At 46.4% G+C, this 22292-nt stretch overlaps 8 non-coding genes across 8 annotated transcripts; all 8 read left to right on the top strand.

Annotated features, from left to right (window-relative positions):
* The first annotated feature begins 1238 nt into the window (after nt 1–1238).
* trnal-aag (transfer RNA leucine (anticodon AAG)) lies at nt 1239–1320 on the top strand. Its single transcript has one exon. It is a non-coding gene; the product is annotated as a tRNA-Leu (tRNA).
* A 1125-nt stretch (nt 1321–2445) lies between these two features.
* trnav-uac (transfer RNA valine (anticodon UAC)) lies at nt 2446–2518 on the top strand. The gene has a single exon. It is a non-coding gene; the product is annotated as a tRNA-Val (tRNA).
* A 2867-nt stretch (nt 2519–5385) lies between these two features.
* Nucleotides 5386–5458, top strand: trnav-uac (transfer RNA valine (anticodon UAC)). Its single transcript has one exon. It is a non-coding gene; the product is annotated as a tRNA-Val (tRNA).
* Nucleotides 5459–8325: 2867 nt separating this feature from the next.
* On the top strand, nt 8326–8398 carry trnav-uac (transfer RNA valine (anticodon UAC)). The gene has a single exon. It is a non-coding gene; the product is annotated as a tRNA-Val (tRNA).
* A 2867-nt stretch (nt 8399–11265) lies between these two features.
* Nucleotides 11266–11338, top strand: trnav-uac (transfer RNA valine (anticodon UAC)). Its single transcript has one exon. It is a non-coding gene; the product is annotated as a tRNA-Val (tRNA).
* A 2867-nt stretch (nt 11339–14205) lies between these two features.
* On the top strand, nt 14206–14278 carry trnav-uac (transfer RNA valine (anticodon UAC)). Its single transcript has one exon. It is a non-coding gene; the product is annotated as a tRNA-Val (tRNA).
* Nucleotides 14279–17145: 2867 nt separating this feature from the next.
* Nucleotides 17146–17218, top strand: trnav-uac (transfer RNA valine (anticodon UAC)). The gene has a single exon. It is a non-coding gene; the product is annotated as a tRNA-Val (tRNA).
* Nucleotides 17219–20085: 2867 nt separating this feature from the next.
* On the top strand, nt 20086–20158 carry trnav-uac (transfer RNA valine (anticodon UAC)). The gene has a single exon. It is a non-coding gene; the product is annotated as a tRNA-Val (tRNA).
* Nucleotides 20159–22292: the final 2134 nt, after the last annotated feature.

The following is a 22292-nucleotide window of genomic DNA, read 5'->3' as shown; positions in this document are numbered from 1 at the left end:
CACCAGAGGTCCTGAATCATGTTTTGGAGCAGTTCGCACGTTAGTGGCTCATTCAATCAGCAACAGCAATGAAAGAAATTCCACTCTCAGAGGAACCTCTGGACCTGTGCTTTCATAGCGTCGCTAGTATTAAGGTGCGCCCCGAGATCTAAGCCAGGTTGGAACGGAAACGGAGGAATCGACAGAGAGGCTACAGAATGACATCGCATCCATTTGGTTTTCATTAAATCACTGACGAGCAGGAAAATGTAAACGGGGAGGGCGAGTGGGGAAGTGAGGCAGTTGCAGCTCTGGAGAAAGTCCTTCGTTGTGATTCACTCAGCAACCAGAGACGTGACGGTGACTCAGGCGTGAGAGCTCTTCACATCGTGAACAAAAAGCAATCAAGGGCAGTTAGCACCTCTTCCGGAGTGGGGGTGGGGTGAGGTAATTATCTTTTGACTTCTGTTACTATGTTCGGAAACTGCCTTTTGGATTGAGGTGAAGAGAAACTGCATTTCTAAAAAGCACCATGGAACTTGTTAAACTTTATTGAGTCGCTTATTCTCATCGATTCCCACACAGGTTTCCAACTCAGTTGGTATCCATGAGGCTCATGTCCAGGTGCAATCTGCAGCAAATTGCACGGTTAGGTAAAAGGCAAGGAAAGTGGCATCTCGAACCGGCCCCGAGGTCAGACCTTCCTCACAATGTAATCTGTCCTTCTCGGATTGTAATGCTACCTCCGGTTTTAGGGTGGAACATTCTTTGGGAACCTTATTCTGCAAAACAGACACAGTGACTGAAACTATGCTGCACGGTATGATTTGGGACACGGCCTGCTCAGCTTTGTGCATTTCCCCTGTAGTCCGGTGTGTTTCATGTTCCGTGTAAACGTGAAAGTTGTCCTGTTTCGAGCAATGGGTGAAATCATTGAGCAAAGCAAGAATCGAAATTGCAGTAATGTCAAGTAGCTCATGGTAATTTGACCCAATCATAACCGATCATATATTCTCACGCACTCACAGATACATCTGTAGCTGAATCGAAGTCTGAGAAGATAGACTCAGTTTACCAGTGATTTTTGTCTGGATTGATGGGCTATCGTTAACTGCTGAGAAATTGATATTGTAGACGGGCACATCCCAGCAGCTGTGCGAGTCGGAGAGGGATCATGGAACCCTTTTCACGTGAGTTTACATCTGTTGTTATGCAGGAACACAATTGGAAGTGCAAGAAAATGGAGCCGTGGGCGTGTTGGTAGTGTGGCCGAGCGGTCTAAGGCGCTGGATTAAGGCTCCAGTCTCGACAGAGGCGTGGGTTCGAATCCCACCGCTGCCATTTCTGCGGAGCATCTAGTTTAAATGCTGTTTCGATCCCCTGCGGCATTTCTGTTTAAAACAGAAGCAAAATGAGTTTGCTTCCCGGGGAATTGATTGTGGTGTTGGTAAGTGCCGAATTTTCCAAAGTGTCTGTGCTGTCATACTCGTGTTCGCCTCCCGCGCGGAAAATCGCCAGCGGCTCTACTCTTGCTTTCTGTTCCAGGCAAGTTGAGCTTTTACTGGAACCGAATGGAGACTGCTATTTCATCGTTGTTGCGAAACAGAGTCCTACGGTGACTCGACTCGTCGTTATTTGGTTTTCTGGCCAATGAGAAAATCGTTCCAATGTATTTCGATGTCATATGTTATTGAATTTCTCACACTTCCTTCATTTCAGTCCTGGAGTCATCGGAAGGGAAAGGTAATCTAATCGAGACTGTGATTGGTGAAATTCACTTTTTATGGTCCATTCTTATTATGTTCTTTTTTTGTCTCTTTGCAGCATTGTCTGGGAAGTGGTGGTGCACTCAGGCTCCAGTATGTTTGAAAGAGTAGTTTGGAATTGCCCTGTTGTTAGTTGTGTGATTACGTTATGGCTCATGCCCCCTGACTGTCTCACATTTAGCATTCATGCTCGCTGTGTCTGAAAATGCATTTGGTTTTCCCGTTTTGTTTGTGTTCCGTGTTAAATGCTTTCTGTTTTGCGATTCGCTCAATACATTACGAATTAACAGGGTTTCTGAGGTAACTTCCAGCTGCAAAAATCCTCAACTGAGAATCTGGGAAATTTTCACGGAGTATGGTCAGTCGGAGCAAAAGTAAGGAAGTCGTTCGTTTCTGCAGTGTTTCACAATGCTACCTTTCCCGTGAGCAGTCGAACAGACGAAAAGATTTTGCCACAGACTGCGACGGTAAGCTCCGCAAAAACGTAATTCTTTAAAGCAGGTGTAAGCGACACAACGTTATTGGGGTACACCGCGTGGAAACAGATACTTCGGTGTATCTCGTCCATGCTCACCACATAGCCAAAATTAAACAAGTCCCATTAAACAACGAGCTAACGGAAACAGAAAGGTGAAAGGTCGAATGGCTTCAACTTTCAGTGCTGGATGCCACTGAGCCGCAGCGGGGGCCACCGAGGCTTGTTTCTGTAGTGTAGTGGTCATCACGTTCGCCTTACACGCGAAAGGTCCCCAGTTCGAAACTGGGCAGAAACTGCTTTGCTCTTCAACTGCAGCCTTTGACATCGACAAGAACGGAGCTTTCTTGCTTGCTTTCCCATGTGCAAACCTGCCTTCGAGTTTGCTCGAATAAATCGTCGCTCGTAGTGCAATGCAATGCCGCTCCGTTTAATTACTGTGCAAAAGCATTGTAAAGTTTTTCTCCAACCTGGTTCTGATCATATGCCATTCTGTTTGAGAGTGTAGTTACCCCCTTCTGATCCTTCCACGAAAAGCATTACCGCATTCGCATTCCTTGCGCAGGCGGCCCGGTTCAAAGACAGGGAAGTAGCTGATGTGCTGGTGTCACAGTGCACCACGGATTCCTCAACTAGTCTGTCTGTCAAATGTATCCCAAAGTCGTCTCTGAAAGACCTCATTTGGAAGGTGTCTGTCGTTATTCAACGTGTGAGAATTGGCACCAGAGGTCCTGAATCATGTTTTGGAGCAGTTCGCACGTTAGTGGCTCATTCAATCAGCAACAGCAATGAAAGAAATTCCACTCTCAGAGGAACCTCTGGACCTGTCCTTTCATAGCGTCGCTAGTATTAAGGTGCGCCCCGAGATCTAAGCCAGGTTGGAACGGAAACGGAGGAATCGACCGAGAGGCTACAGAATGACATCGCATCCATTTGGTTTTCATTAAATCACTGACGAGCAGGAAAATGTAAACGGGGAGGGCGAGTGGGGAAGTGAGGCAGTTGCAGCTCTGGAGAAAGTCCTTCGTTGTGATTCACTCAGCAACCAGAGACGTGACGGTGACTCAGGCGTGAGAGCTCTTCACATCGTGAACAAAAAGCAATCAAGGTCAGTTAGCACCTCTTCCGGAGTGGGGGTGGGGTGAGGTAATTACCTTTTGACTTCTGTTACTATGTTCGGAAACTGCCTTTTGGAATGAGGTGAAGAGAAACTGCATTTCTAAAAAGCACCATGGAACTTGTTAAACTTTATTGAGTCGCTTATTCTCATCGATTCCCACACAGGTTTCCAACTCAGTTGGTATCCATGAGGCACATGTCCAGGTGCAATCTGCAGCAAATTGCACGGTTAGGTAAAAGGCAAGGAAAGTGGCATCTCGAACCGGCCCCGAGGTCAGACCTTCCTCACAATGTAATCTGTCCTTCTCGGATTGTAATGCTACCTCCGGTTTTAGGGTGGAACATTCTTTGGGAACCTTATTCTGCAAAACAGACACAGTGACTGAAACTATGCTGCACGGTATGATTTGGGACACGGCCTGCTCAGCTTTGTGCATTTCCCCTGTAGTCCGGTGTGTTTCATGTTCCGTGTAAACGTGAAAGTTGTCCTGTTTCGAGCAATGGGTGAAATCATTGAGCAAAGCAAGAATCGAAATTGCAGTAATGTCAAGTAGCTCATGGTAATTTGACCCAATCATAATCGATCATATATTCTCACGCACTCACAGATACATCTGTAGCTGAATCGAAGTCTGAGAAGATAGACTCAGTTTACCAGTGATTTTTGTCTGGATTGATGGGCTATCGTTAACTGCTGAGAAATTGATATTGTAGACGGGCACATCCCAGCAGCTGTGCGAGTCGGAGAGGGATCATGGAACCCTTTTCACGTGAGTTTACATCTGTTGTTATGCAGGAACACAATTGGAAGTGCAAGAAAATGGAGTCGTGGGCGTTTTGGTAGTGTGGCCGAGCAGTCTAAGGCGCTGGATTAAGGCTCCAGTCTCGACAGAGGCGTGGGTTCGAATCCCACCGCTGCCATTTCTGCGGAGCAGCTAGTTTAAATGCTGTTTCGATCCCCTGCGGCATTTCTGTTTAAAACAGAAGCAAAATGAGTTTGCATCCCGGGGAATTGATTGTGGTGTTGGTAAGTGCCGAATTTTCCAAAGTGTCTGTGCTGTCATGCTCGTGTTCGCCTCCCGCGCGGAAAATCACCAGCGGCTCTACTCTTGCTTTCTGTTCCAGGCAAGTTGAGCTTTTACTGGAACCGAATGGAGACTGCTATTTCATCGTTGTTGCGAAACAGAGTCCTACGGTGACTCGACTCGTCGTTATTTGGTTTTCTGGCCAATGAGAAAATCGTTCCAATGTATTTCGATGTCATATGTTATTGAATTTCTCCCACTTCCTTCATTTCAGTCCTGGAGTCATCGGAAGGGAAAGGTAATCTAATCGAGACTGTGATTGGTGAAATTCACTTTTTATGGTCCATTCTTATTATGTTCTTTTTTTGTCTCTTTGCAGCATTGTCTGGGAAGTGGTGGTGCACTCAGGCTCCAGTATGTTTGAAAGAGTAGTTTGGAATTGCCCTGTTGTTAGTTGTGTGATTACGTTATGGCTCATGCCCCCTGACTGTCTCACATTTAGCATTCATGCTCGCTGTGTCTGAAAATGCATTTGGTTTTCCCGTTTTGTTTGTGTTCCGTGTTAAATGCTTTCTGTTTTGCGATTCGCTCAATACATTACGAATTAACAGGGTTTCTGAGGTAACTTCCAGCTGCAAAAATCCTCAACTGAGAATCTGGGAAATTTTCACGGAGTATGGTCAGTCGGAGCAAAAGTAAGGAAGTCGTTCGTTTCTGCAGTGTTTCACAATGCTACCTTTCCCGTGAGCAGTCGAACAGACGAAAAGGTTTTGCCACAGACTGCGACGGTAAGCTCCGCAAAAACGTAATTCTTTAAAGCAGGTGTAAGCGACACAACGTTATTGGGGTACACCGCGTGGAAACAGATACTTCGGTGTATCTCGTCCATGCTCACCACATAGCCAAAATTAAACAAGTCCCATTAAACAACGAGCTAACGGAAACAGAAAGGTGAAAGGTCGAATGGCTTCAACTTTCAGTGCTGGATGCCACTGAGCTGCAGCGGGGACGACCGAGGCTTGTTTCTGTAGTGTAGTGGTCATCACGTTCGCCTTACACGCGAAAGGTCCCCAGTTCGAAACTGGGCAGAAACTGCTTTGCTCTTCAACTGCAGCCTTTGACATCGACAAGAACGGAGCTTTCTTGCTTGCTTTCCCATGTGCAAACCTGCCTTCGAGTTTGCTCGAATAAATCGTCGCTCGTAGTGCAATGCAATGCCGCTCCGTTTAATTACTGTGCAAAAGCATTGTAAAGTTTTTCTCCAACCTGGTTCTGATCATATGCCATTCTGTTTGAGAGTGTAGTTACCCCCTTCTGATCCTTCCACGAAAAGCATTACCGCATTCGCATTCCTTGCGCAGGCGGCCCGGTTCAAAGACAGGGAAGAAGCTGATGTGCTGGTGTCACAGTGCACCACGGATTCCTCAACTAGTCTGTCTGTCAAATGTATCCCAAAGTCGTCTCTGAAAGACCTCATTTGGAAGGTGTCTGTCGTTATTCAACGTGTGAGAATTGGCACCAGAGGTCCTGAATCATGTTTTGGAGCAGTTCGCACGTTAGTGGCTCATTCAATCAGCAACAGCAATGAAAGAAATTCCACTCTCAGAGGAACCTCTGGACCTGTGCTTTCATAGCGTCGCTAGTATTAAGGTGCGCCCCGAGATCTAAGCCAGGTTGGAACGGAAACGGAGGAATCGACAGAGAGGCTACAGAATGACATCGCATCCATTTGGTTTTCATTAAATCACTGACGAGCAGGAAAATGTAAACGGGGAGGGCGAGTGGGGAAGTGAGGCAGTTGCAGCTCTGGAGAAAGTCCTTCGTTGTGATTCACTCAGCAACCAGAGACGTGACGGTGACTCAGGCGTGAGAGCTCTTCACATCGTGAACAAAAAGCAATCAAGGGCAGTTAGCACCTCTTCCGGAGTGGGGGTGGGGTGAGGTAATTACCTTTTGACTTCTGTTACTATGTTCGGAAACTGCCTTTTGGATTGAGGTGAAGAGAAACTGCATTTCTAAAAAGCACCATGGAACTTGTTAAACTTTATTGAGTCGCTTATTCTCATCGATTCCCACACAGGTTTCCAACTCAGTTGGTATCCATGAGGCTCATGTCCAGGTGCAATCTGCAGCAAATTGCACGGTTAGGTAAAAGGCAAGGAAAGTGGCATCTCGAACCGGCCCCGAGGTCAGACCTTCCTCACAATGTAATCTGTCCTTCTCGAATTGTAATGCTACCTCCGGTTTTAGGGTGGAACATTCTTTGGGAACCTTATTCTGCAAAACAGACACAGTGACTGAAACTATGCTGCACGGTATGATTTGGGACACGGCCTGCTCAGCTTTGTGCATTTCCCCTGTAGTCCGGTGTGTTTCATGTTCCGTGTAAACGTGAAAGTTGTCCTGTTTCGAGCAATGGGTGAAATCATTGAGCAAAGCAAGAATCGAAATTGCAGTAATGTCAAGTAGCTCATGGTAATTTGACCCAATCATAATCGATCATATATTCTCACGCACTCACAGATACATCTGTAGCTGAATCGAAGTCTGAGAAGATAGACTCAGTTTACCAGTGATTTTTGTCTGGATTGATGGGCTATCGTTAACTGCTGAGAAATTGATATTGTAGACGGGCACATCCCAGCAGCTGTGCGAGTCGGAGAGGGATCATGGAACCCTTTTCACGTGAGTTTACATCTGTTGTTATGCAGGAACACAATTGGAAGTGCAAGAAAATGGAGTCGTGGGCGTTTTGGTAGTGTGGCCGAGCAGTCTAAGGCGCTGGATTAAGGCTCCAGTCTCGACAGAGGCGTGGGTTCGAATCCCACCGCTGCCATTTCTGCGGAGCAGCTAGTTTAAATGCTGTTTCGATCCCCTGCGGCATTTCTGTTTAAAACAGAAGCAAAATGAGTTTGCATCCCGGGGAATTGATTGTGGTGTTGGTAAGTGCCGAATTTTCCAAAGTGTCTGTGCTGTCATGCTCGTGTTCGCCTCCCGCGCGGAAAATCACCAGCGGCTCTACTCTTGCTTTCTGTTCCAGGCAAGTTGAGCTTTTACTGGAACCGAATGGAGACTGCTATTTCATCGTTGTTGCGAAACAGAGTCCTACGGTGACTCGACTCGTCGTTATTTGGTTTTCTGGCCAATGAGAAAATCGTTCCAATGTATTTCGATGTCATATGTTATTGAATTTCTCCCACTTCCTTCATTTCAGTCCTGGAGTCATCGGAAGGGAAAGGTAATCTAATCGAGACTGTGATTGGTGAAATTCACTTTTTATGGTCCATTCTTATTATGTTCTTTTTTTGTCTCTTTGCAGCATTGTCTGGGAAGTGGTGGTGCACTCAGGCTCCAGTATGTTTGAAAGAGTAGTTTGGAATTGCCCTGTTGTTAGTTGTGTGATTACGTTATGGCTCATGCCCCCTGACTGTCTCACATTTAGCATTCATGCTCGCTGTGTCTGAAAATGCATTTGGTTTTCCCGTTTTGTTTGTGTTCCGTGTTAAATGCTTTCTGTTTTGCGATTCGCTCAATACATTACGAATTAACAGGGTTTCTGAGGTAACTTCCAGCTGCAAAAATCCTCAACTGAGAATCTGGGAAATTTTCACGGAGTATGGTCAGTCGGAGCAAAAGTAAGGAAGTCGTTCGTTTCTGCAGTGTTTCACAATGCTACCTTTCCCGTGAGCAGTCGAACAGACGAAAAGGTTTTGCCACAGACTGCGACGGTAAGCTCCGCAAAAACGTAATTCTTTAAAGCAGGTGTAAGCGACACAACGTTATTGGGGTACACCGCGTGGAAACAGATACTTCGGTGTATCTCGTCCATGCTCACCACATAGCCAAAATTAAACAAGTCCCATTAAACAACGAGCTAACGGAAACAGAAAGGTGAAAGGTCGAATGGCTTCAACTTTCAGTGCTGGATGCCACTGAGCTGCAGCGGGGACGACCGAGGCTTGTTTCTGTAGTGTAGTGGTCATCACGTTCGCCTTACACGCGAAAGGTCCCCAGTTCGACACTGGGCAGAAACTGCTTTGCTCTTCAACTGCAGCCTTTGACATCGACAAGAACGGAGCTTTCTTGCTTGCTTTCCCATGTGCAAACCTGCCTTCGAGTTTGCTCGAATAAATCGTCGCTCGTAGTGCAATGCAATGCCGCTCCGTTTAATTACTGTGCAAAAGCATTGTAAAGTTTTTCTCCAACCTGGTTCTGATCATATGCCATTCTGTTTGAGAGTGTAGTTACCCCCTTCTGATCCTTCCACGAAAAGCATTACCGCATTCGCATTCCTTGCGCAGGCGGCCCGGTTCAAAGACAGGGAAGAAGCTGATGTGCTGGTGTCACAGTGCACCACGGATTCCTCAACTAGTCTGTCTGTCAAATGTATCCCAAAGTCGTCTCTGAAAGACCTCATTTGGAAGGTGTCTGTCGTTATTCAACGTGTGAGAATTGGCACCAGAGGTCCTGAATCATGTTTTGGAGCAGTTCGCACGTTAGTGGCTCATTCAATCAGCAACAGCAATGAAAGAAATTCCACTCTCAGAGGAACCTCTGGACCTGTGCTTTCATAGCGTCGCTAGTATTAAGGTGCGCCCCGAGATCTAAGCCAGGTTGGAACGGAAACGGAGGAATCGACAGAGAGGCTACAGAATGACATCGCATCCATTTGGTTTTCATTAAATCACTGACGAGCAGGAAAATGTAAACGGGGAGGGCGAGTGGGGAAGTGAGGCAGTTGCAGCTCTGGAGAAAGTCCTTCGTTGTGATTCACTCAGCAACCAGAGACGTGACGGTGACTCAGGCGTGAGAGCTCTTCACATCGTGAACAAAAAGCAATCAAGGGCAGTTAGCACCTCTTCCGGAGTGGGGGTGGGGTGAGGTAATTACCTTTTGACTTCTGTTACTATGTTCGGAAACTGCCTTTTGGATTGAGGTGAAGAGAAACTGCATTTCTAAAAAGCACCATGGAACTTGTTAAACTTTATTGAGTCGCTTATTCTCATCGATTCCCACACAGGTTTCCAACTCAGTTGGTATCCATGAGGCTCATGTCCAGGTGCAATCTGCAGCAAATTGCACGGTTAGGTAAAAGGCAAGGAAAGTGGCATCTCGAACCGGCCCCGAGGTCAGACCTTCCTCACAATGTAATCTGTCCTTCTCGAATTGTAATGCTACCTCCGGTTTTAGGGTGGAACATTCTTTGGGAACCTTATTCTGCAAAACAGACACAGTGACTGAAACTATGCTGCACGGTATGATTTGGGACACGGCCTGCTCAGCTTTGTGCATTTCCCCTGTAGTCCGGTGTGTTTCATGTTCCGTGTAAACGTGAAAGTTGTCCTGTTTCGAGCAATGGGTGAAATCATTGAGCAAAGCAAGAATCGAAATTGCAGTAATGTCAAGTAGCTCATGGTAATTTGACCCAATCATAATCGATCATATATTCTCACGCACTCACAGATACATCTGTAGCTGAATCGAAGTCTGAGAAGATAGACTCAGTTTACCAGTGATTTTTGTCTGGATTGATGGGCTATCGTTAACTGCTGAGAAATTGATATTGTAGACGGGCACATCCCAGCAGCTGTGCGAGTCGGAGAGGGATCATGGAACCCTTTTCACGTGAGTTTACATCTGTTGTTATGCAGGAACACAATTGGAAGTGCAAGAAAATGGAGTCGTGGGCGTTTTGGTAGTGTGGCCGAGCAGTCTAAGGCGCTGGATTAAGGCTCCAGTCTCGACAGAGGCGTGGGTTCGAATCCCACCGCTGCCATTTCTGCGGAGCAGCTAGTTTAAATGCTGTTTCGATCCCCTGCGGCATTTCTGTTTAAAACAGAAGCAAAATGAGTTTGCATCCCGGGGAATTGATTGTGGTGTTGGTAAGTGCCGAATTTTCCAAAGTGTCTGTGCTGTCATGCTCGTGTTCGCCTCCCGCGCGGAAAATCACCAGCGGCTCTACTCTTGCTTTCTGTTCCAGGCAAGTTGAGCTTTTACTGGAACCGAATGGAGACTGCTATTTCATCGTTGTTGCGAAACAGAGTCCTACGGTGACTCGACTCGTCGTTATTTGGTTTTCTGGCCAATGAGAAAATCGTTCCAATGTATTTCGATGTCATATGTTATTGAATTTCTCCCACTTCCTTCATTTCAGTCCTGGAGTCATCGGAAGGGAAAGGTAATCTAATCGAGACTGTGATTGGTGAAATTCACTTTTTATGGTCCATTCTTATTATGTTCTTTTTTTGTCTCTTTGCAGCATTGTCTGGGAAGTGGTGGTGCACTCAGGCTCCAGTATGTTTGAAAGAGTAGTTTGGAATTGCCCTGTTGTTAGTTGTGTGATTACGTTATGGCTCATGCCCCCTGACTGTCTCACATTTAGCATTCATGCTCGCTGTGTCTGAAAATGCATTTGGTTTTCCCGTTTTGTTTGTGTTCCGTGTTAAATGCTTTCTGTTTTGCGATTCGCTCAATACATTACGAATTAACAGGGTTTCTGAGGTAACTTCCAGCTGCAAAAATCCTCAACTGAGAATCTGGGAAATTTTCACGGAGTATGGTCAGTCGGAGCAAAAGTAAGGAAGTCGTTCGTTTCTGCAGTGTTTCACAATGCTACCTTTCCCGTGAGCAGTCGAACAGGCGAAAAGGTTTTGCCACAGACTGCGACGGTAAGCTCCGCAAAAACGTAATTCTTTAAAGCAGGTGTAAGCGACACAACGTTATTGGGGTACACCGCGTGGAAACAGATACTTCGGTGTATCTCGTCCATGCTCACCACATAGCCAAAATTAAACAAGTCCCATTAAACAACGAGCTAACGGAAACAGAAAGGTGAAAGGTCGAATGGCTTCAACTTTCAGTGCTGGATGCCACTGAGCTGCAGCGGGGACGACCGAGGCTTGTTTCTGTAGTGTAGTGGTCATCACGTTCGCCTTACACGCGAAAGGTCCCCAGTTCGAAACTGGGCAGAAACTGCTTTGCTCTTCAACTGCAGCCTTTGACATCGACAAGAACGGAGCTTTCTTGCTTGCTTTCCCATGTGCAAACCTGCCTTCGAGTTTGCTCGAATAAATCGTCGCTCGTAGTGCAATGCAATGCCGCTCCGTTTAATTACTGTGCAAAAGCATTGTAAAGTTTTTCTCCAACCTGGTTCTGATCATATGCCATTCTGTTTGAGAGTGTAGTTACCCCCTTCTGATCCTTCCACGAAAAGCATTACCGCATTCGCATTCCTTGCGCAGGCGGCCCGGTTCAAAGACAGGGAAGAAGCTGATGTGCTGGTGTCACAGTGCACCACGGATTCCTCAACTAGTCTGTCTGTCAAATGTATCCCAAAGTCGTCTCTGAAAGACCTCATTTGGAAGGTGTCTGTCGTTATTCAACGTGTGAGAATTGGCACCAGAGGTCCTGAATCATGTTTTGGAGCAGTTCGCACGTTAGTGGCTCATTCAATCAGCAACAGCAATGAAAGAAATTCCACTCTCAGAGGAACCTCTGGACCTGTGCTTTCATAGCGTCGCTAGTATTAAGGTGCGCCCCGAGATCTAAGCCAGGTTGGAACGGAAACGGAGGAATCGACAGAGAGGCTACAGAATGACATCGCATCCATTTGGTTTTCATTAAATCACTGACGAGCAGGAAAATGTAAACGGGGAGGGCGAGTGGGGAAGTGAGGCAGTTGCAGCTCTGGAGAAAGTCCTTCGTTGTGATTCACTCAGCAACCAGAGACGTGACGGTGACTCAGGCGTGAGAGCTCTTCACATCGTGAACAAAAAGCAATCAAGGGCAGTTAGCACCTCTTCCGGAGTGGGGGTGGGGTGAGGTAATTACCTTTTGACTTCTGTTACTATGTTCGGAAACTGCCTTTTGGATTGAGGTGAAGAGAAACTGCATTTCTAAAAAGCACCATGGAACTTGTTAAACTTTATTGAGTCGCTTATTCTCATCGATTCCCACACAGGTTTCCAACTCAGTTGGTATCCATGAGGCTCATGTCCAGGTGCAATCTGCAGCAAATTGCACGGTTAGGTAAAAGGCAAGGAAAGTGGCATCTCGAACCGGCCCCGAGGTCAGACCTTCCTCACAATGTAATCTGTCCTTCTCGAATTGTAATGCTACCTCCGGTTTTAGGGTGGAACATTCTTTGGGAACCTTATTCTGCAAAACAGACACAGTGACTGAAACTATGCTGCACGGTATGATTTGGGACACGGCCTGCTCAGCTTTGTGCATTTCCCCTGTAGTCCGGTGTGTTTCATGTTCCGTGTAAACGTGAAAGTTGTCCTGTTTCGAGCAATGGGTGAAATCATTGAGCAAAGCAAGAATCGAAATTGCAGTAATGTCAAGTAGCTCATGGTAATTTGACCCAATCATAATCGATCATATATTCTCACGCACTCACAGATACATCTGTAGCTGAATCGAAGTCTGAGAAGATAGACTCAGTTTACCAGTGATTTTTGTCTGGATTGATGGGCTATCGTTAACTGCTGAGAAATTGATATTGTAGACGGGCACATCCCAGCAGCTGTGCGAGTCGGAGAGGGATCATGGAACCCTTTTCACGTGAGTTTACATCTGTTGTTATGCAGGAACACAATTGGAAGTGCAAGAAAAGGGAGTCGTGGGCGTTTTGGTAGTGTGGCCGAGCAGTCTAAGGCGCTGGATTAAGGCTCCAGTCTCGACAGAGGCGTGGGTTCGAATCCCACCGCTGCCATTTCTGCGGAGCAGCTAGTTTAAATGCTGTTTCGATCCCCTGCGGCATTTCTGTTTAAAACAGAAGCAAAATGAGTTTGCATCCCGGGGAATTGATTGTGGTGTTGGTAAGTGCCGAATTTTCCAAAGTGTCTGTGCTGTCATGCTCGTGTTCGCCTCCCGCGCGGAAAATCACCAGCGGCTCTACTCTTGCTTTCTGTTCCAGGCAAGTTGAGCTTTTACTGGAACCGAATGGAGACTGCTATTTCATCGTTGTTGCGAAACAGAGTCCTACGGTGACTCGACTCGTCGTTATTTGGTTTTCTGGCCAATGAGAAAATCGTTCCAATGTATTTCGATGTCATATGTTATTGAATTTCTCCCACTTCCTTCATTTCAGTCCTGGAGTCATCGGAAGGGAAAGGTAATCTAATCGAGACTGTGATTGGTGAAATTCACTTTTTATGGTCCATTCTTATTATGTTCTTTTTTTGTCTCTTTGCAGCATTGTCTGGGAAGTGGTGGTGCACTCAGGCTCCAGTATGTTTGAAAGAGTAGTTTGGAATTGCCCTGTTGTTAGTTGTGTGATTACGTTATGGCTCATGCCCCCTGACTGTCTCACATTTAGCATTCATGCTCGCTGTGTCTGAAAATGCATTTGGTTTTCCCGTTTTGTTTGTGTTCCGTGTTAAATGCTTTCTGTTTTGCGATTCGCTCAATACATTACGAATTAACAGGGTTTCTGAGGTAACTTCCAGCTGCAAAAATCCTCAACTGAGAATCTGGGAAATTTTCACGGAGTATGGTCAGTCGGAGCAAAAGTAAGGAAGTCGTTCGTTTCTGCAGTGTTTCACAATGCTACCTTTCCCGTGAGCAGTCGAACAGACGAAAAGATTTTGCCACAGACTGCGACGGTAAGCTCCGCAAAAACGTAATTCTTTAAAGCAGGTGTAAGCGACACAACGTTATTGGGGTACACCGCGTGGAAACAGATACTTCGGTGTATCTCGTCCATGCTCACCACATAGCCAAAATTAAACAAGTCCCATTAAACAACGAGCTAACGGAAACAGAAAGGTGAAAGGTCGAATGGCTTCAACTTTCAGTGCTGGATGCCACTGAGCTGCAGCGGGGACGACCGAGGCTTGTTTCTGTAGTGTAGTGGTCATCACGTTCGCCTTACACGCGAAAGGTCCCCAGTTCGACACTGGGCAGAAACTGCTTTGCTCTTCAACTGCAGCCTTTGACATCGACAAGAACGGAGCTTTCTTGCTTGCTTTCCCATGTGCAAACCTGCCTTCGAGTTTGCTCGAATAAATCGTCGCTCGTAGTGCAATGCAATGCCGCTCCGTTTAATTACTGTGCAAAAGCATTGTAAAGTTTTTCTCCAACCTGGTTCTGATCATATGCCATTCTGTTTGAGAGTGTAGTTACCCCCTTCTGATCCTTCCACGAAAAGCATTACCGCATTCGCATTCCTTGCGCAGGCGGCCCGGTTCAAAGACAGGGAAGAAGCTGATGTGCTGGTGTCACAGTGCACCACGGATTCCTCAACTAGTCTGTCTGTCAAATGTATCCCAAAGTCGTCTCTGAAAGACCTCATTTGGAAGGTGTCTGTCGTTATTCAACGTGTGAGAATTGGCACCAGAGGTCCTGAATCATGTTTTGGAGCAGTTCGCACGTTAGTGGCTCATTCAATCAGCAACAGCAATGAAAGAAATTCCACTCTCAGAGGAACCTCTGGACCTGTGCTTTCATAGCGTCGCTAGTATTAAGGTGCGCCCCGAGATCTAAGCCAGGTTGGAACGGAAACGGAGGAATCGACAGAGAGGCTACAGAATGACATCGCATCCATTTGGTTTTCATTAAATCACTGACGAGCAGGAAAATGTAAACGGGGAGGGCGAGTGGGGAAGTGAGGCAGTTGCAGCTCTGGAGAAAGTCCTTCGTTGTGATTCACTCAGCAACCAGAGACGTGACGGTGACTCAGGCGTGAGAGCTCTTCACATCGTGAACAAAAAGCAATCAAGGGCAGTTAGCACCTCTTCCGGAGTGGGGGTGGGGTGAGGTAATTACCTTTTGACTTCTGTTACTATGTTCGGAAACTGCCTTTTGGATTGAGGTGAAGAGAAACTGCATTTCTAAAAAGCACCATGGAACTTGTTAAACTTTATTGAGTCGCTTATTCTCATCGATTCCCACACAGGTTTCCAACTCAGTTGGTATCCATGAGGCTCATGTCCAGGTGCAATCTGCAGCAAATTGCACGGTTAGGTAAAAGGCAAGGAAAGTGGCATCTCGAACCGGCCCCGAGGTCAGACCTTCCTCACAATGTAATCTGTCCTTCTCGAATTGTAATGCTACCTCCGGTTTTAGGGTGGAACATTCTTTGGGAACCTTATTCTGCAAAACAGACACAGTGACTGAAACTATGCTGCACGGTATGATTTGGGACACGGCCTGCTCAGCTTTGTGCATTTCCCCTGTAGTCCGGTGTGTTTCATGTTCCGTGTAAACGTGAAAGTTGTCCTGTTTCGAGCAATGGGTGAAATCATTGAGCAAAGCAAGAATCGAAATTGCAGTAATGTCAAGTAGCTCATGGTAATTTGACCCAATCATAATCGATCATATATTCTCACGCACTCACAGATACATCTGTAGCTGAATCGAAGTCTGAGAAGATAGACTCAGTTTACCAGTGATTTTTGTCTGGATTGATGGGCTATCGTTAACTGCTGAGAAATTGATATTGTAGACGGGCACATCCCAGCAGCTGTGCGAGTCGGAGAGGGATCATGGAACCCTTTTCACGTGAGTTTACATCTGTTGTTATGCAGGAACACAATTGGAAGTGCAAGAAAATGGAGTCGTGGGCGTTTTGGTAGTGTGGCCGAGCAGTCTAAGGCGCTGGATTAAGGCTCCAGTCTCGACAGAGGCGTGGGTTCGAATCCCACCGCTGCCATTTCTGCGGAGCAGCTAGTTTAAATGCTGTTTCGATCCCCTGCGGCATTTCTGTTTAAAACAGAAGCAAAATGAGTTTGCATCCCGGGGAATTGATTGTGGTGTTGGTAAGTGCCGAATTTTCCAAAGTGTCTGTGCTGTCATGCTCGTGTTCGCCTCCCGCGCGGAAAATCACCAGCGGCTCTACTCTTGCTTTCTGTTCCAGGCAAGTTGAGCTTTTACTGGAACCGAATGGAGACTGCTATTTCATCGTTGTTGCGAAACAGAGTCCTACGGTGACTCGACTCGTCGTTATTTGGTTTTCTGGCCAATGAGAAAATCGTTCCAATGTATTTCGATGTCATATGTTATTGAATTTCTCCCACTTCCTTCATTTCAGTCCTGGAGTCATCGGAAGGGAAAGGTAATCTAATCGAGACTGTGATTGGTGAAATTCACTTTTTATGGTCCATTCTTATTATGTTCTTTTTTTGTCTCTTTGCAGCATTGTCTGGGAAGTGGTGGTGCACTCAGGCTCCAGTATGTTTGAAAGAGTAGTTTGGAATTGCCCTGTTGTTAGTTGTGTGATTACGTTATGGCTCATGCCCCCTGACTGTCTCACATTTAGCATTCATGCTCGCTGTGTCTGAAAATGCATTTGGTTTTCCCGTTTTGTTTGTGTTCCGTGTTAAATGCTTTCTGTTTTGCGATTCGCTCAATACATTACGAATTAACAGGGTTTCTGAGGTAACTTCCAGCTGCAAAAATCCTCAACTGAGAATCTGGGAAATTTTCACGGAGTATGGTCAGTCGGAGCAAAAGTAAGGAAGTCGTTCGTTTCTGCAGTGTTTCACAATGCTACCTTTCCCGTGAGCAGTCGAACAGACGAAAAGGTTTTGCCACAGACTGCGACGGTAAGCTCCGCAAAAACGTAATTCTTTAAAGCAGGTGTAAGCGACACAAAGTTATTGGGGTACACCGCGTGGAAACAGATACTTCGGTGTATCTCGTCCATGCTCACCACATAGCCAAAATTAAACAAGTCCCATTAAACAACGAGCTAACGGAAACAGAAAGGTGAAAGGTCGAATGGCTTCAACTTTCAGTGCTGGATGCCACTGAGCTGCAGCGGGGACGACCGAGGCTTGTTTCTGTAGTGTAGTGGTCATCACGTTCGCCTTACACGCGAAAGGTCCCCAGTTCGACACTGGGCAGAAACTGCTTTGCTCTTCAACTGCAGCCTTTGACATCGACAAGAACGGAGCTTTCTTGCTTGCTTTCCCATGTGCAAACCTGCCTTCGAGTTTGCTCGAATAAATCGTCGCTCGTAGTGCAATGCAATGCCGCTCCGTTTAATTACTGTGCAAAAGCATTGTAAAGTTTTTCTCCAACCTGGTTCTGATCATATGCCATTCTGTTTGAGAGTGTAGTTACCCCCTTCTGATCCTTCCACGAAAAGCATTACCGCATTCGCATTCCTTGCGCAGGCGGCCCGGTTCAAAGACAGGGAAGAAGCTGATGTGCTGGTGTCACAGTGCACCACGGATTCCTCAACTAGTCTGTCTGTCAAATGTATCCCAAAGTCGTCTCTGAAAGACCTCATTTGGAAGGTGTCTGTCGTTATTCAACGTGTGAGAATTGGCACCAGAGGTCCTGAATCATGTTTTGGAGCAGTTCGCACGTTAGTGGCTCATTCAATCAGCAACAGCAATGAAAGAAATTCCACTCTCAGAGGAACCTCTGGACCTGTGCTTTCATAGCGTCGCTAGTATTAAGGTGCGCCCCGAGATCTAAGCCAGGTTGGAACGGAAACGGAGGAATCGACAGAGAGGCTACAGAATGACATCGCATCCATTTGGTTTTCATTAAATCACTGACGAGCAGGAAAATGTAAACGGGGAGGGCGAGTGGGGAAGTGAGGCAGTTGCAGCTCTGGAGAAAGTCCTTCGTTGTGATTCACTCAGCAACCAGAGACGTGACGGTGACTCAGGCGTGAGAGCTCTTCACATCGTGAACAAAAAGCAATCAAGGGCAGTTAGCACCTCTTCCGGAGTGGGGGTGGGGTGAGGTAATTACCTTTTGACTTCTGTTACTATGTTCGGAAACTGCCTTTTGGATTGAGGTGAAGAGAAACTGCATTTCTAAAAAGCACCATGGAACTTGTTAAACTTTATTGAGTCGCTTATTCTCATCGATTCCCACACAGGTTTCCAACTCAGTTGGTATCCATGAGGCTCATGTCCAGGTGCAATCTGCAGCAAATTGCACGGTTAGGTAAAAGGCAAGGAAAGTGGCATCTCGAACCGGCCCCGAGGTCAGACCTTCCTCACAATGTAATCTGTCCTTCTCGAATTGTAATGCTACCTCCGGTTTTAGGGTGGAACATTCTTTGGGAACCTTATTCTGCAAAACAGACACAGTGACTGAAACTATGCTGCACGGTATGATTTGGGACACGGCCTGCTCAGCTTTGTGCATTTCCCCTGTAGTCCGGTGTGTTTCATGTTCCGTGTAAACGTGAAAGTTGTCCTGTTTCGAGCAATGGGTGAAATCATTGAGCAAAGCAAGAATCGAAATTGCAGTAATGTCAAGTAGCTCATGGTAATTTGACCCAATCATAATCGATCATATATTCTCACGCACTCACAGATACATCTGTAGCTGAATCGAAGTCTGAGAAGATAGACTCAGTTTACCAGTGATTTTTGTCTGGATTGATGGGCTATCGTTAACTGCTGAGAAATTGATATTGTAGACGGGCACATCCCAGCAGCTGTGCGAGTCGGAGAGGGATCATGGAACCCTTTTCACGTGAGTTTACATCTGTTGTTATGCAGGAACACAATTGGAAGTGCAAGAAAATGGAGTCGTGGGCGTTTTGGTAGTGTGGCCGAGCAGTCTAAGGCGCTGGATTAAGGCTCCAGTCTCGACAGAGGCGTGGGTTCGAATCCCACCGCTGCCATTTCTGCGGAGCAGCTAGTTTAAATGCTGTTTCGATCCCCTGCGGCATTTCTGTTTAAAACAGAAGCAAAATGAGTTTGCATCCCGGGGAATTGATTGTGGTGTTGGTAAGTGCCGAATTTTCCAAAGTGTCTGTGCTGTCATGCTCGTGTTCGCCTCCCGCGCGGAAAATCGCCAGCGGCTCTACTCTTGCTTTCTGTTCCAGGCAAGTTGAGCTTTTACTGGAACCGAATGGAGACTGCTATTTCATCGTTGTTGCGAAACAGAGTCCTACGGTGACTCGACTCGTCGTTATTTGGTTTTCTGGCCAATGAGAAAATCGTTCCAATGTATTTCGATGTCATATGTTATTGAATTTCTCCCACTTCCTTCATTTCAGTCCTGGAGTCATCGGAAGGGAAAGGTAATCTAATCGAGACTGTGATTGGTGAAATTCACTTTTTATGGTCCATTCTTATTATGTTCTTTTTTTGTCTCTTTGCAGCATTGTCTGGGAAGTGGTGGTGCACTCAGGCTCCAGTATGTTTGAAAGAGTAGTTTGGAATTGCCCTGTTGTTAGTTGTGTGATTACGTTATGGCTCATGCCCCCTGACTGTCTCACATTTAGCATTCATGCTCGCTGTGTCTGAAAATGCATTTGGTTTTCCCGTTTTGTTTGTGTTCCGTGTTAAATGCTTTCTGTTTTGCGATTCGCTCAATACATTACGAATTAACAGGGTTTCTGAGGTAACTTCCAGCTGCAAAAATCCTCAACTGAGAATCTGGGAAATTTTCACGGAGTATGGTCAGTCGGAGCAAAAGTAAGGAAGTCGTTCGTTTCTGCAGTGTTTCACAATGCTACCTTTCCCGTGAGCAGTCGAACAGACGAAAAGATTTTGCCACAGACTGCGACGGTAAGCTCCGCAAAAACGTAATTCTTTAAAGCAGGTGTAAGCGACACAACGTTATTGGGGTACACCGCGTGGAAACAGATACTTCGGTGTATCTCGTCCATGCTCACCACATAGCCAAAATTAAACAAGTCCCATTAAACAACGAGCTAACGGAAACAGAAAGGTGAAAGGTCGAATGGCTTCAACTTTCAGTGCTGGATGCCACTGAGCTGCAGCGGGGACGACCGAGGCTTGTTTCTGTAGTGTAGTGGTCATCACGTTCGCCTTACACGCGAAAGGTCCCCAGTTCGACACTGGGCAGAAACTGCTTTGCTCTTCAACTGCAGCCTTTGACATCGACAAGAACGGAGCTTTCTTGCTTGCTTTCCCATGTGCAAACCTGCCTTCGAGTTTGCTCGAATAAATCGTCGCTCGTAGTGCAATGCAATGCCGCTCCGTTTAATTACTGTGCAAAAGCATTGTAAAGTTTTTCTCCAACCTGGTTCTGATCATATGCCATTCTGTTTGAGAGTGTAGTTACCCCCTTCTGATCCTTCCACGAAAAGCATTACCGCATTCGCATTCCTTGCGCAGGCGGCCCGGTTCAAAGACAGGGAAGAAGCTGATGTGCTGGTGTCACAGTGCACCACGGATTCCTCAACTAGTCTGTCTGTCAAATGTATCCCAAAGTCGTCTCTGAAAGACCTCATTTGGAAGGTGTCTGTCGTTATTCAACGTGTGAGAATTGGCACCAGAGGTCCTGAATCATGTTTTGGAGCAGTTCGCACGTTAGTGGCTCATTCAATCAGCAACAGCAATGAAAGAAATTCCACTCTCAGAGGAACCTCTGGACCTGTGCTTTCATAGCGTCGCTAGTATTAAGGTGCGCCCCGAGATCTAAGCCAGGTTGGAACGGAAACGGAGGAATCGACAGAGAGGCTACAGAATGACATCGCATCCATTTGGTTTTCATTAAATCACTGACGAGCAGGAAAATGTAAACGGGGAGGGCGAGTGGGGAAGTGAGGCAGTTGCAGCTCTGGAGAAAGTCCTTCGTTGTGATTCACTCAGCAACCAGAGACGTGACGGTGACTCAGGCGTGAGAGCTCTTCACATCGTGAACAAAAAGCAATCAAGGGCAGTTAGCACCTCTTCCGGAGTGGGGGTGGGGTGAGGTAATTACCTTTTGACTTCTGTTACTATGTTCGGAAACTGCCTTTTGGATTGAGGTGAAGAGAAACTGCATTTCTAAAAAGCACCATGGAACTTGTTAAACTTTATTGAGTCGCTTATTCTCATCGATTCCCACACAGGTTTCCAACTCAGTTGGTATCCATGAGGCTCATGTCCAGGTGCAATCTGCAGCAAATTGCACGGTTAGGTAAAAGGCAAGGAAAGTGGCATCTCGAACCGGCCCCGAGGTCAGACCTTCCTCACAATGTAATCTGTCCTTCTCGAATTGTAATGCTACCTCCGGTTTTAGGGTGGAACATTCTTTGGGAACCTTATTCTGCAAAACAGACACAGTGACTGAAACTATGCTGCACGGTATGATTTGGGACACGGCCTGCTCAGCTTTGTGCATTTCCCCTGTAGTCCGGTGTGTTTCATGTTCCGTGTAAACGTGAAAGTTGTCCTGTTGCGAGCAATGGGTGAAATCATTGAGCAAAGCAAGAATCGAAATTGCAGTAATGTCAAGTAGCTCATGGTAATTTGACCCAATCATAATCGATCATATATTCTCACGCACTCACAGATACATCTGTAGCTGAATCGAAGTCTGAGAAGATAGACTCAGTTTACCAGTGATTTTTGTCTGGATTGATGGGCTATCGTTAACTGCTGAGAAATTGATATTGTAGACGGGCACATCCCAGCAGCTGTGCGAGTCGGAGAGGGATCATGGAACCCTTTTCACGTGAGTTTACATCTGTTGTTATGCAGGAACACAATTGGAAGTGCAAGAAAATGGAGTCGTGGGCGTTTTGGTAGTGTGGCCGAGCAGTCTAAGGCGCTGGATTAAGGCTCCAGTCTCGACAGAGGCGTGGGTTCGAATCCCACCGCTGCCATTTCTGCGGAGCAGCTAGTTTAAATGCTGTTTCGATCCCCTGCGGCATTTCTGTTTAAAACAGAAGCAAAATGAGTTTGCATCCCGGGGAATTGATTGTGGTGTTGGTAAGTGCCGAATTTTCCAAAGTGTCTGTGCTGTCATGCTCGTGTTCGCCTCCCGCGCGGAAAATCGCCAGCGGCTCTACTCTTGCTTTCTGTTCCAGGCAAGTTGAGCTTTTACTGGAACCGAATGGAGACTGCTATTTCATCGTTGTTGCGAAACAGAGTCCTACGGTGACTCGACTCGTCGTTATTTGGTTTTCTGGCCAATGAGAAAATCGTTCCAATGTATTTCGATGTCATATGTTATTGAATTTCTCCCACTTCCTTCATTTCAGTCCTGGAGTCATCG

This window comes from Chiloscyllium punctatum, chromosome 18, assembly GCF_047496795.1.
Source record: "Chiloscyllium punctatum isolate Juve2018m chromosome 18, sChiPun1.3, whole genome shotgun sequence".
Taxonomy (NCBI): Eukaryota; Metazoa; Chordata; class Chondrichthyes; order Orectolobiformes; family Hemiscylliidae; genus Chiloscyllium; species Chiloscyllium punctatum.
Note: the sequence above shows the minus strand (reverse complement) of the source record. Positions and strands in the feature narration are given on the sequence as shown.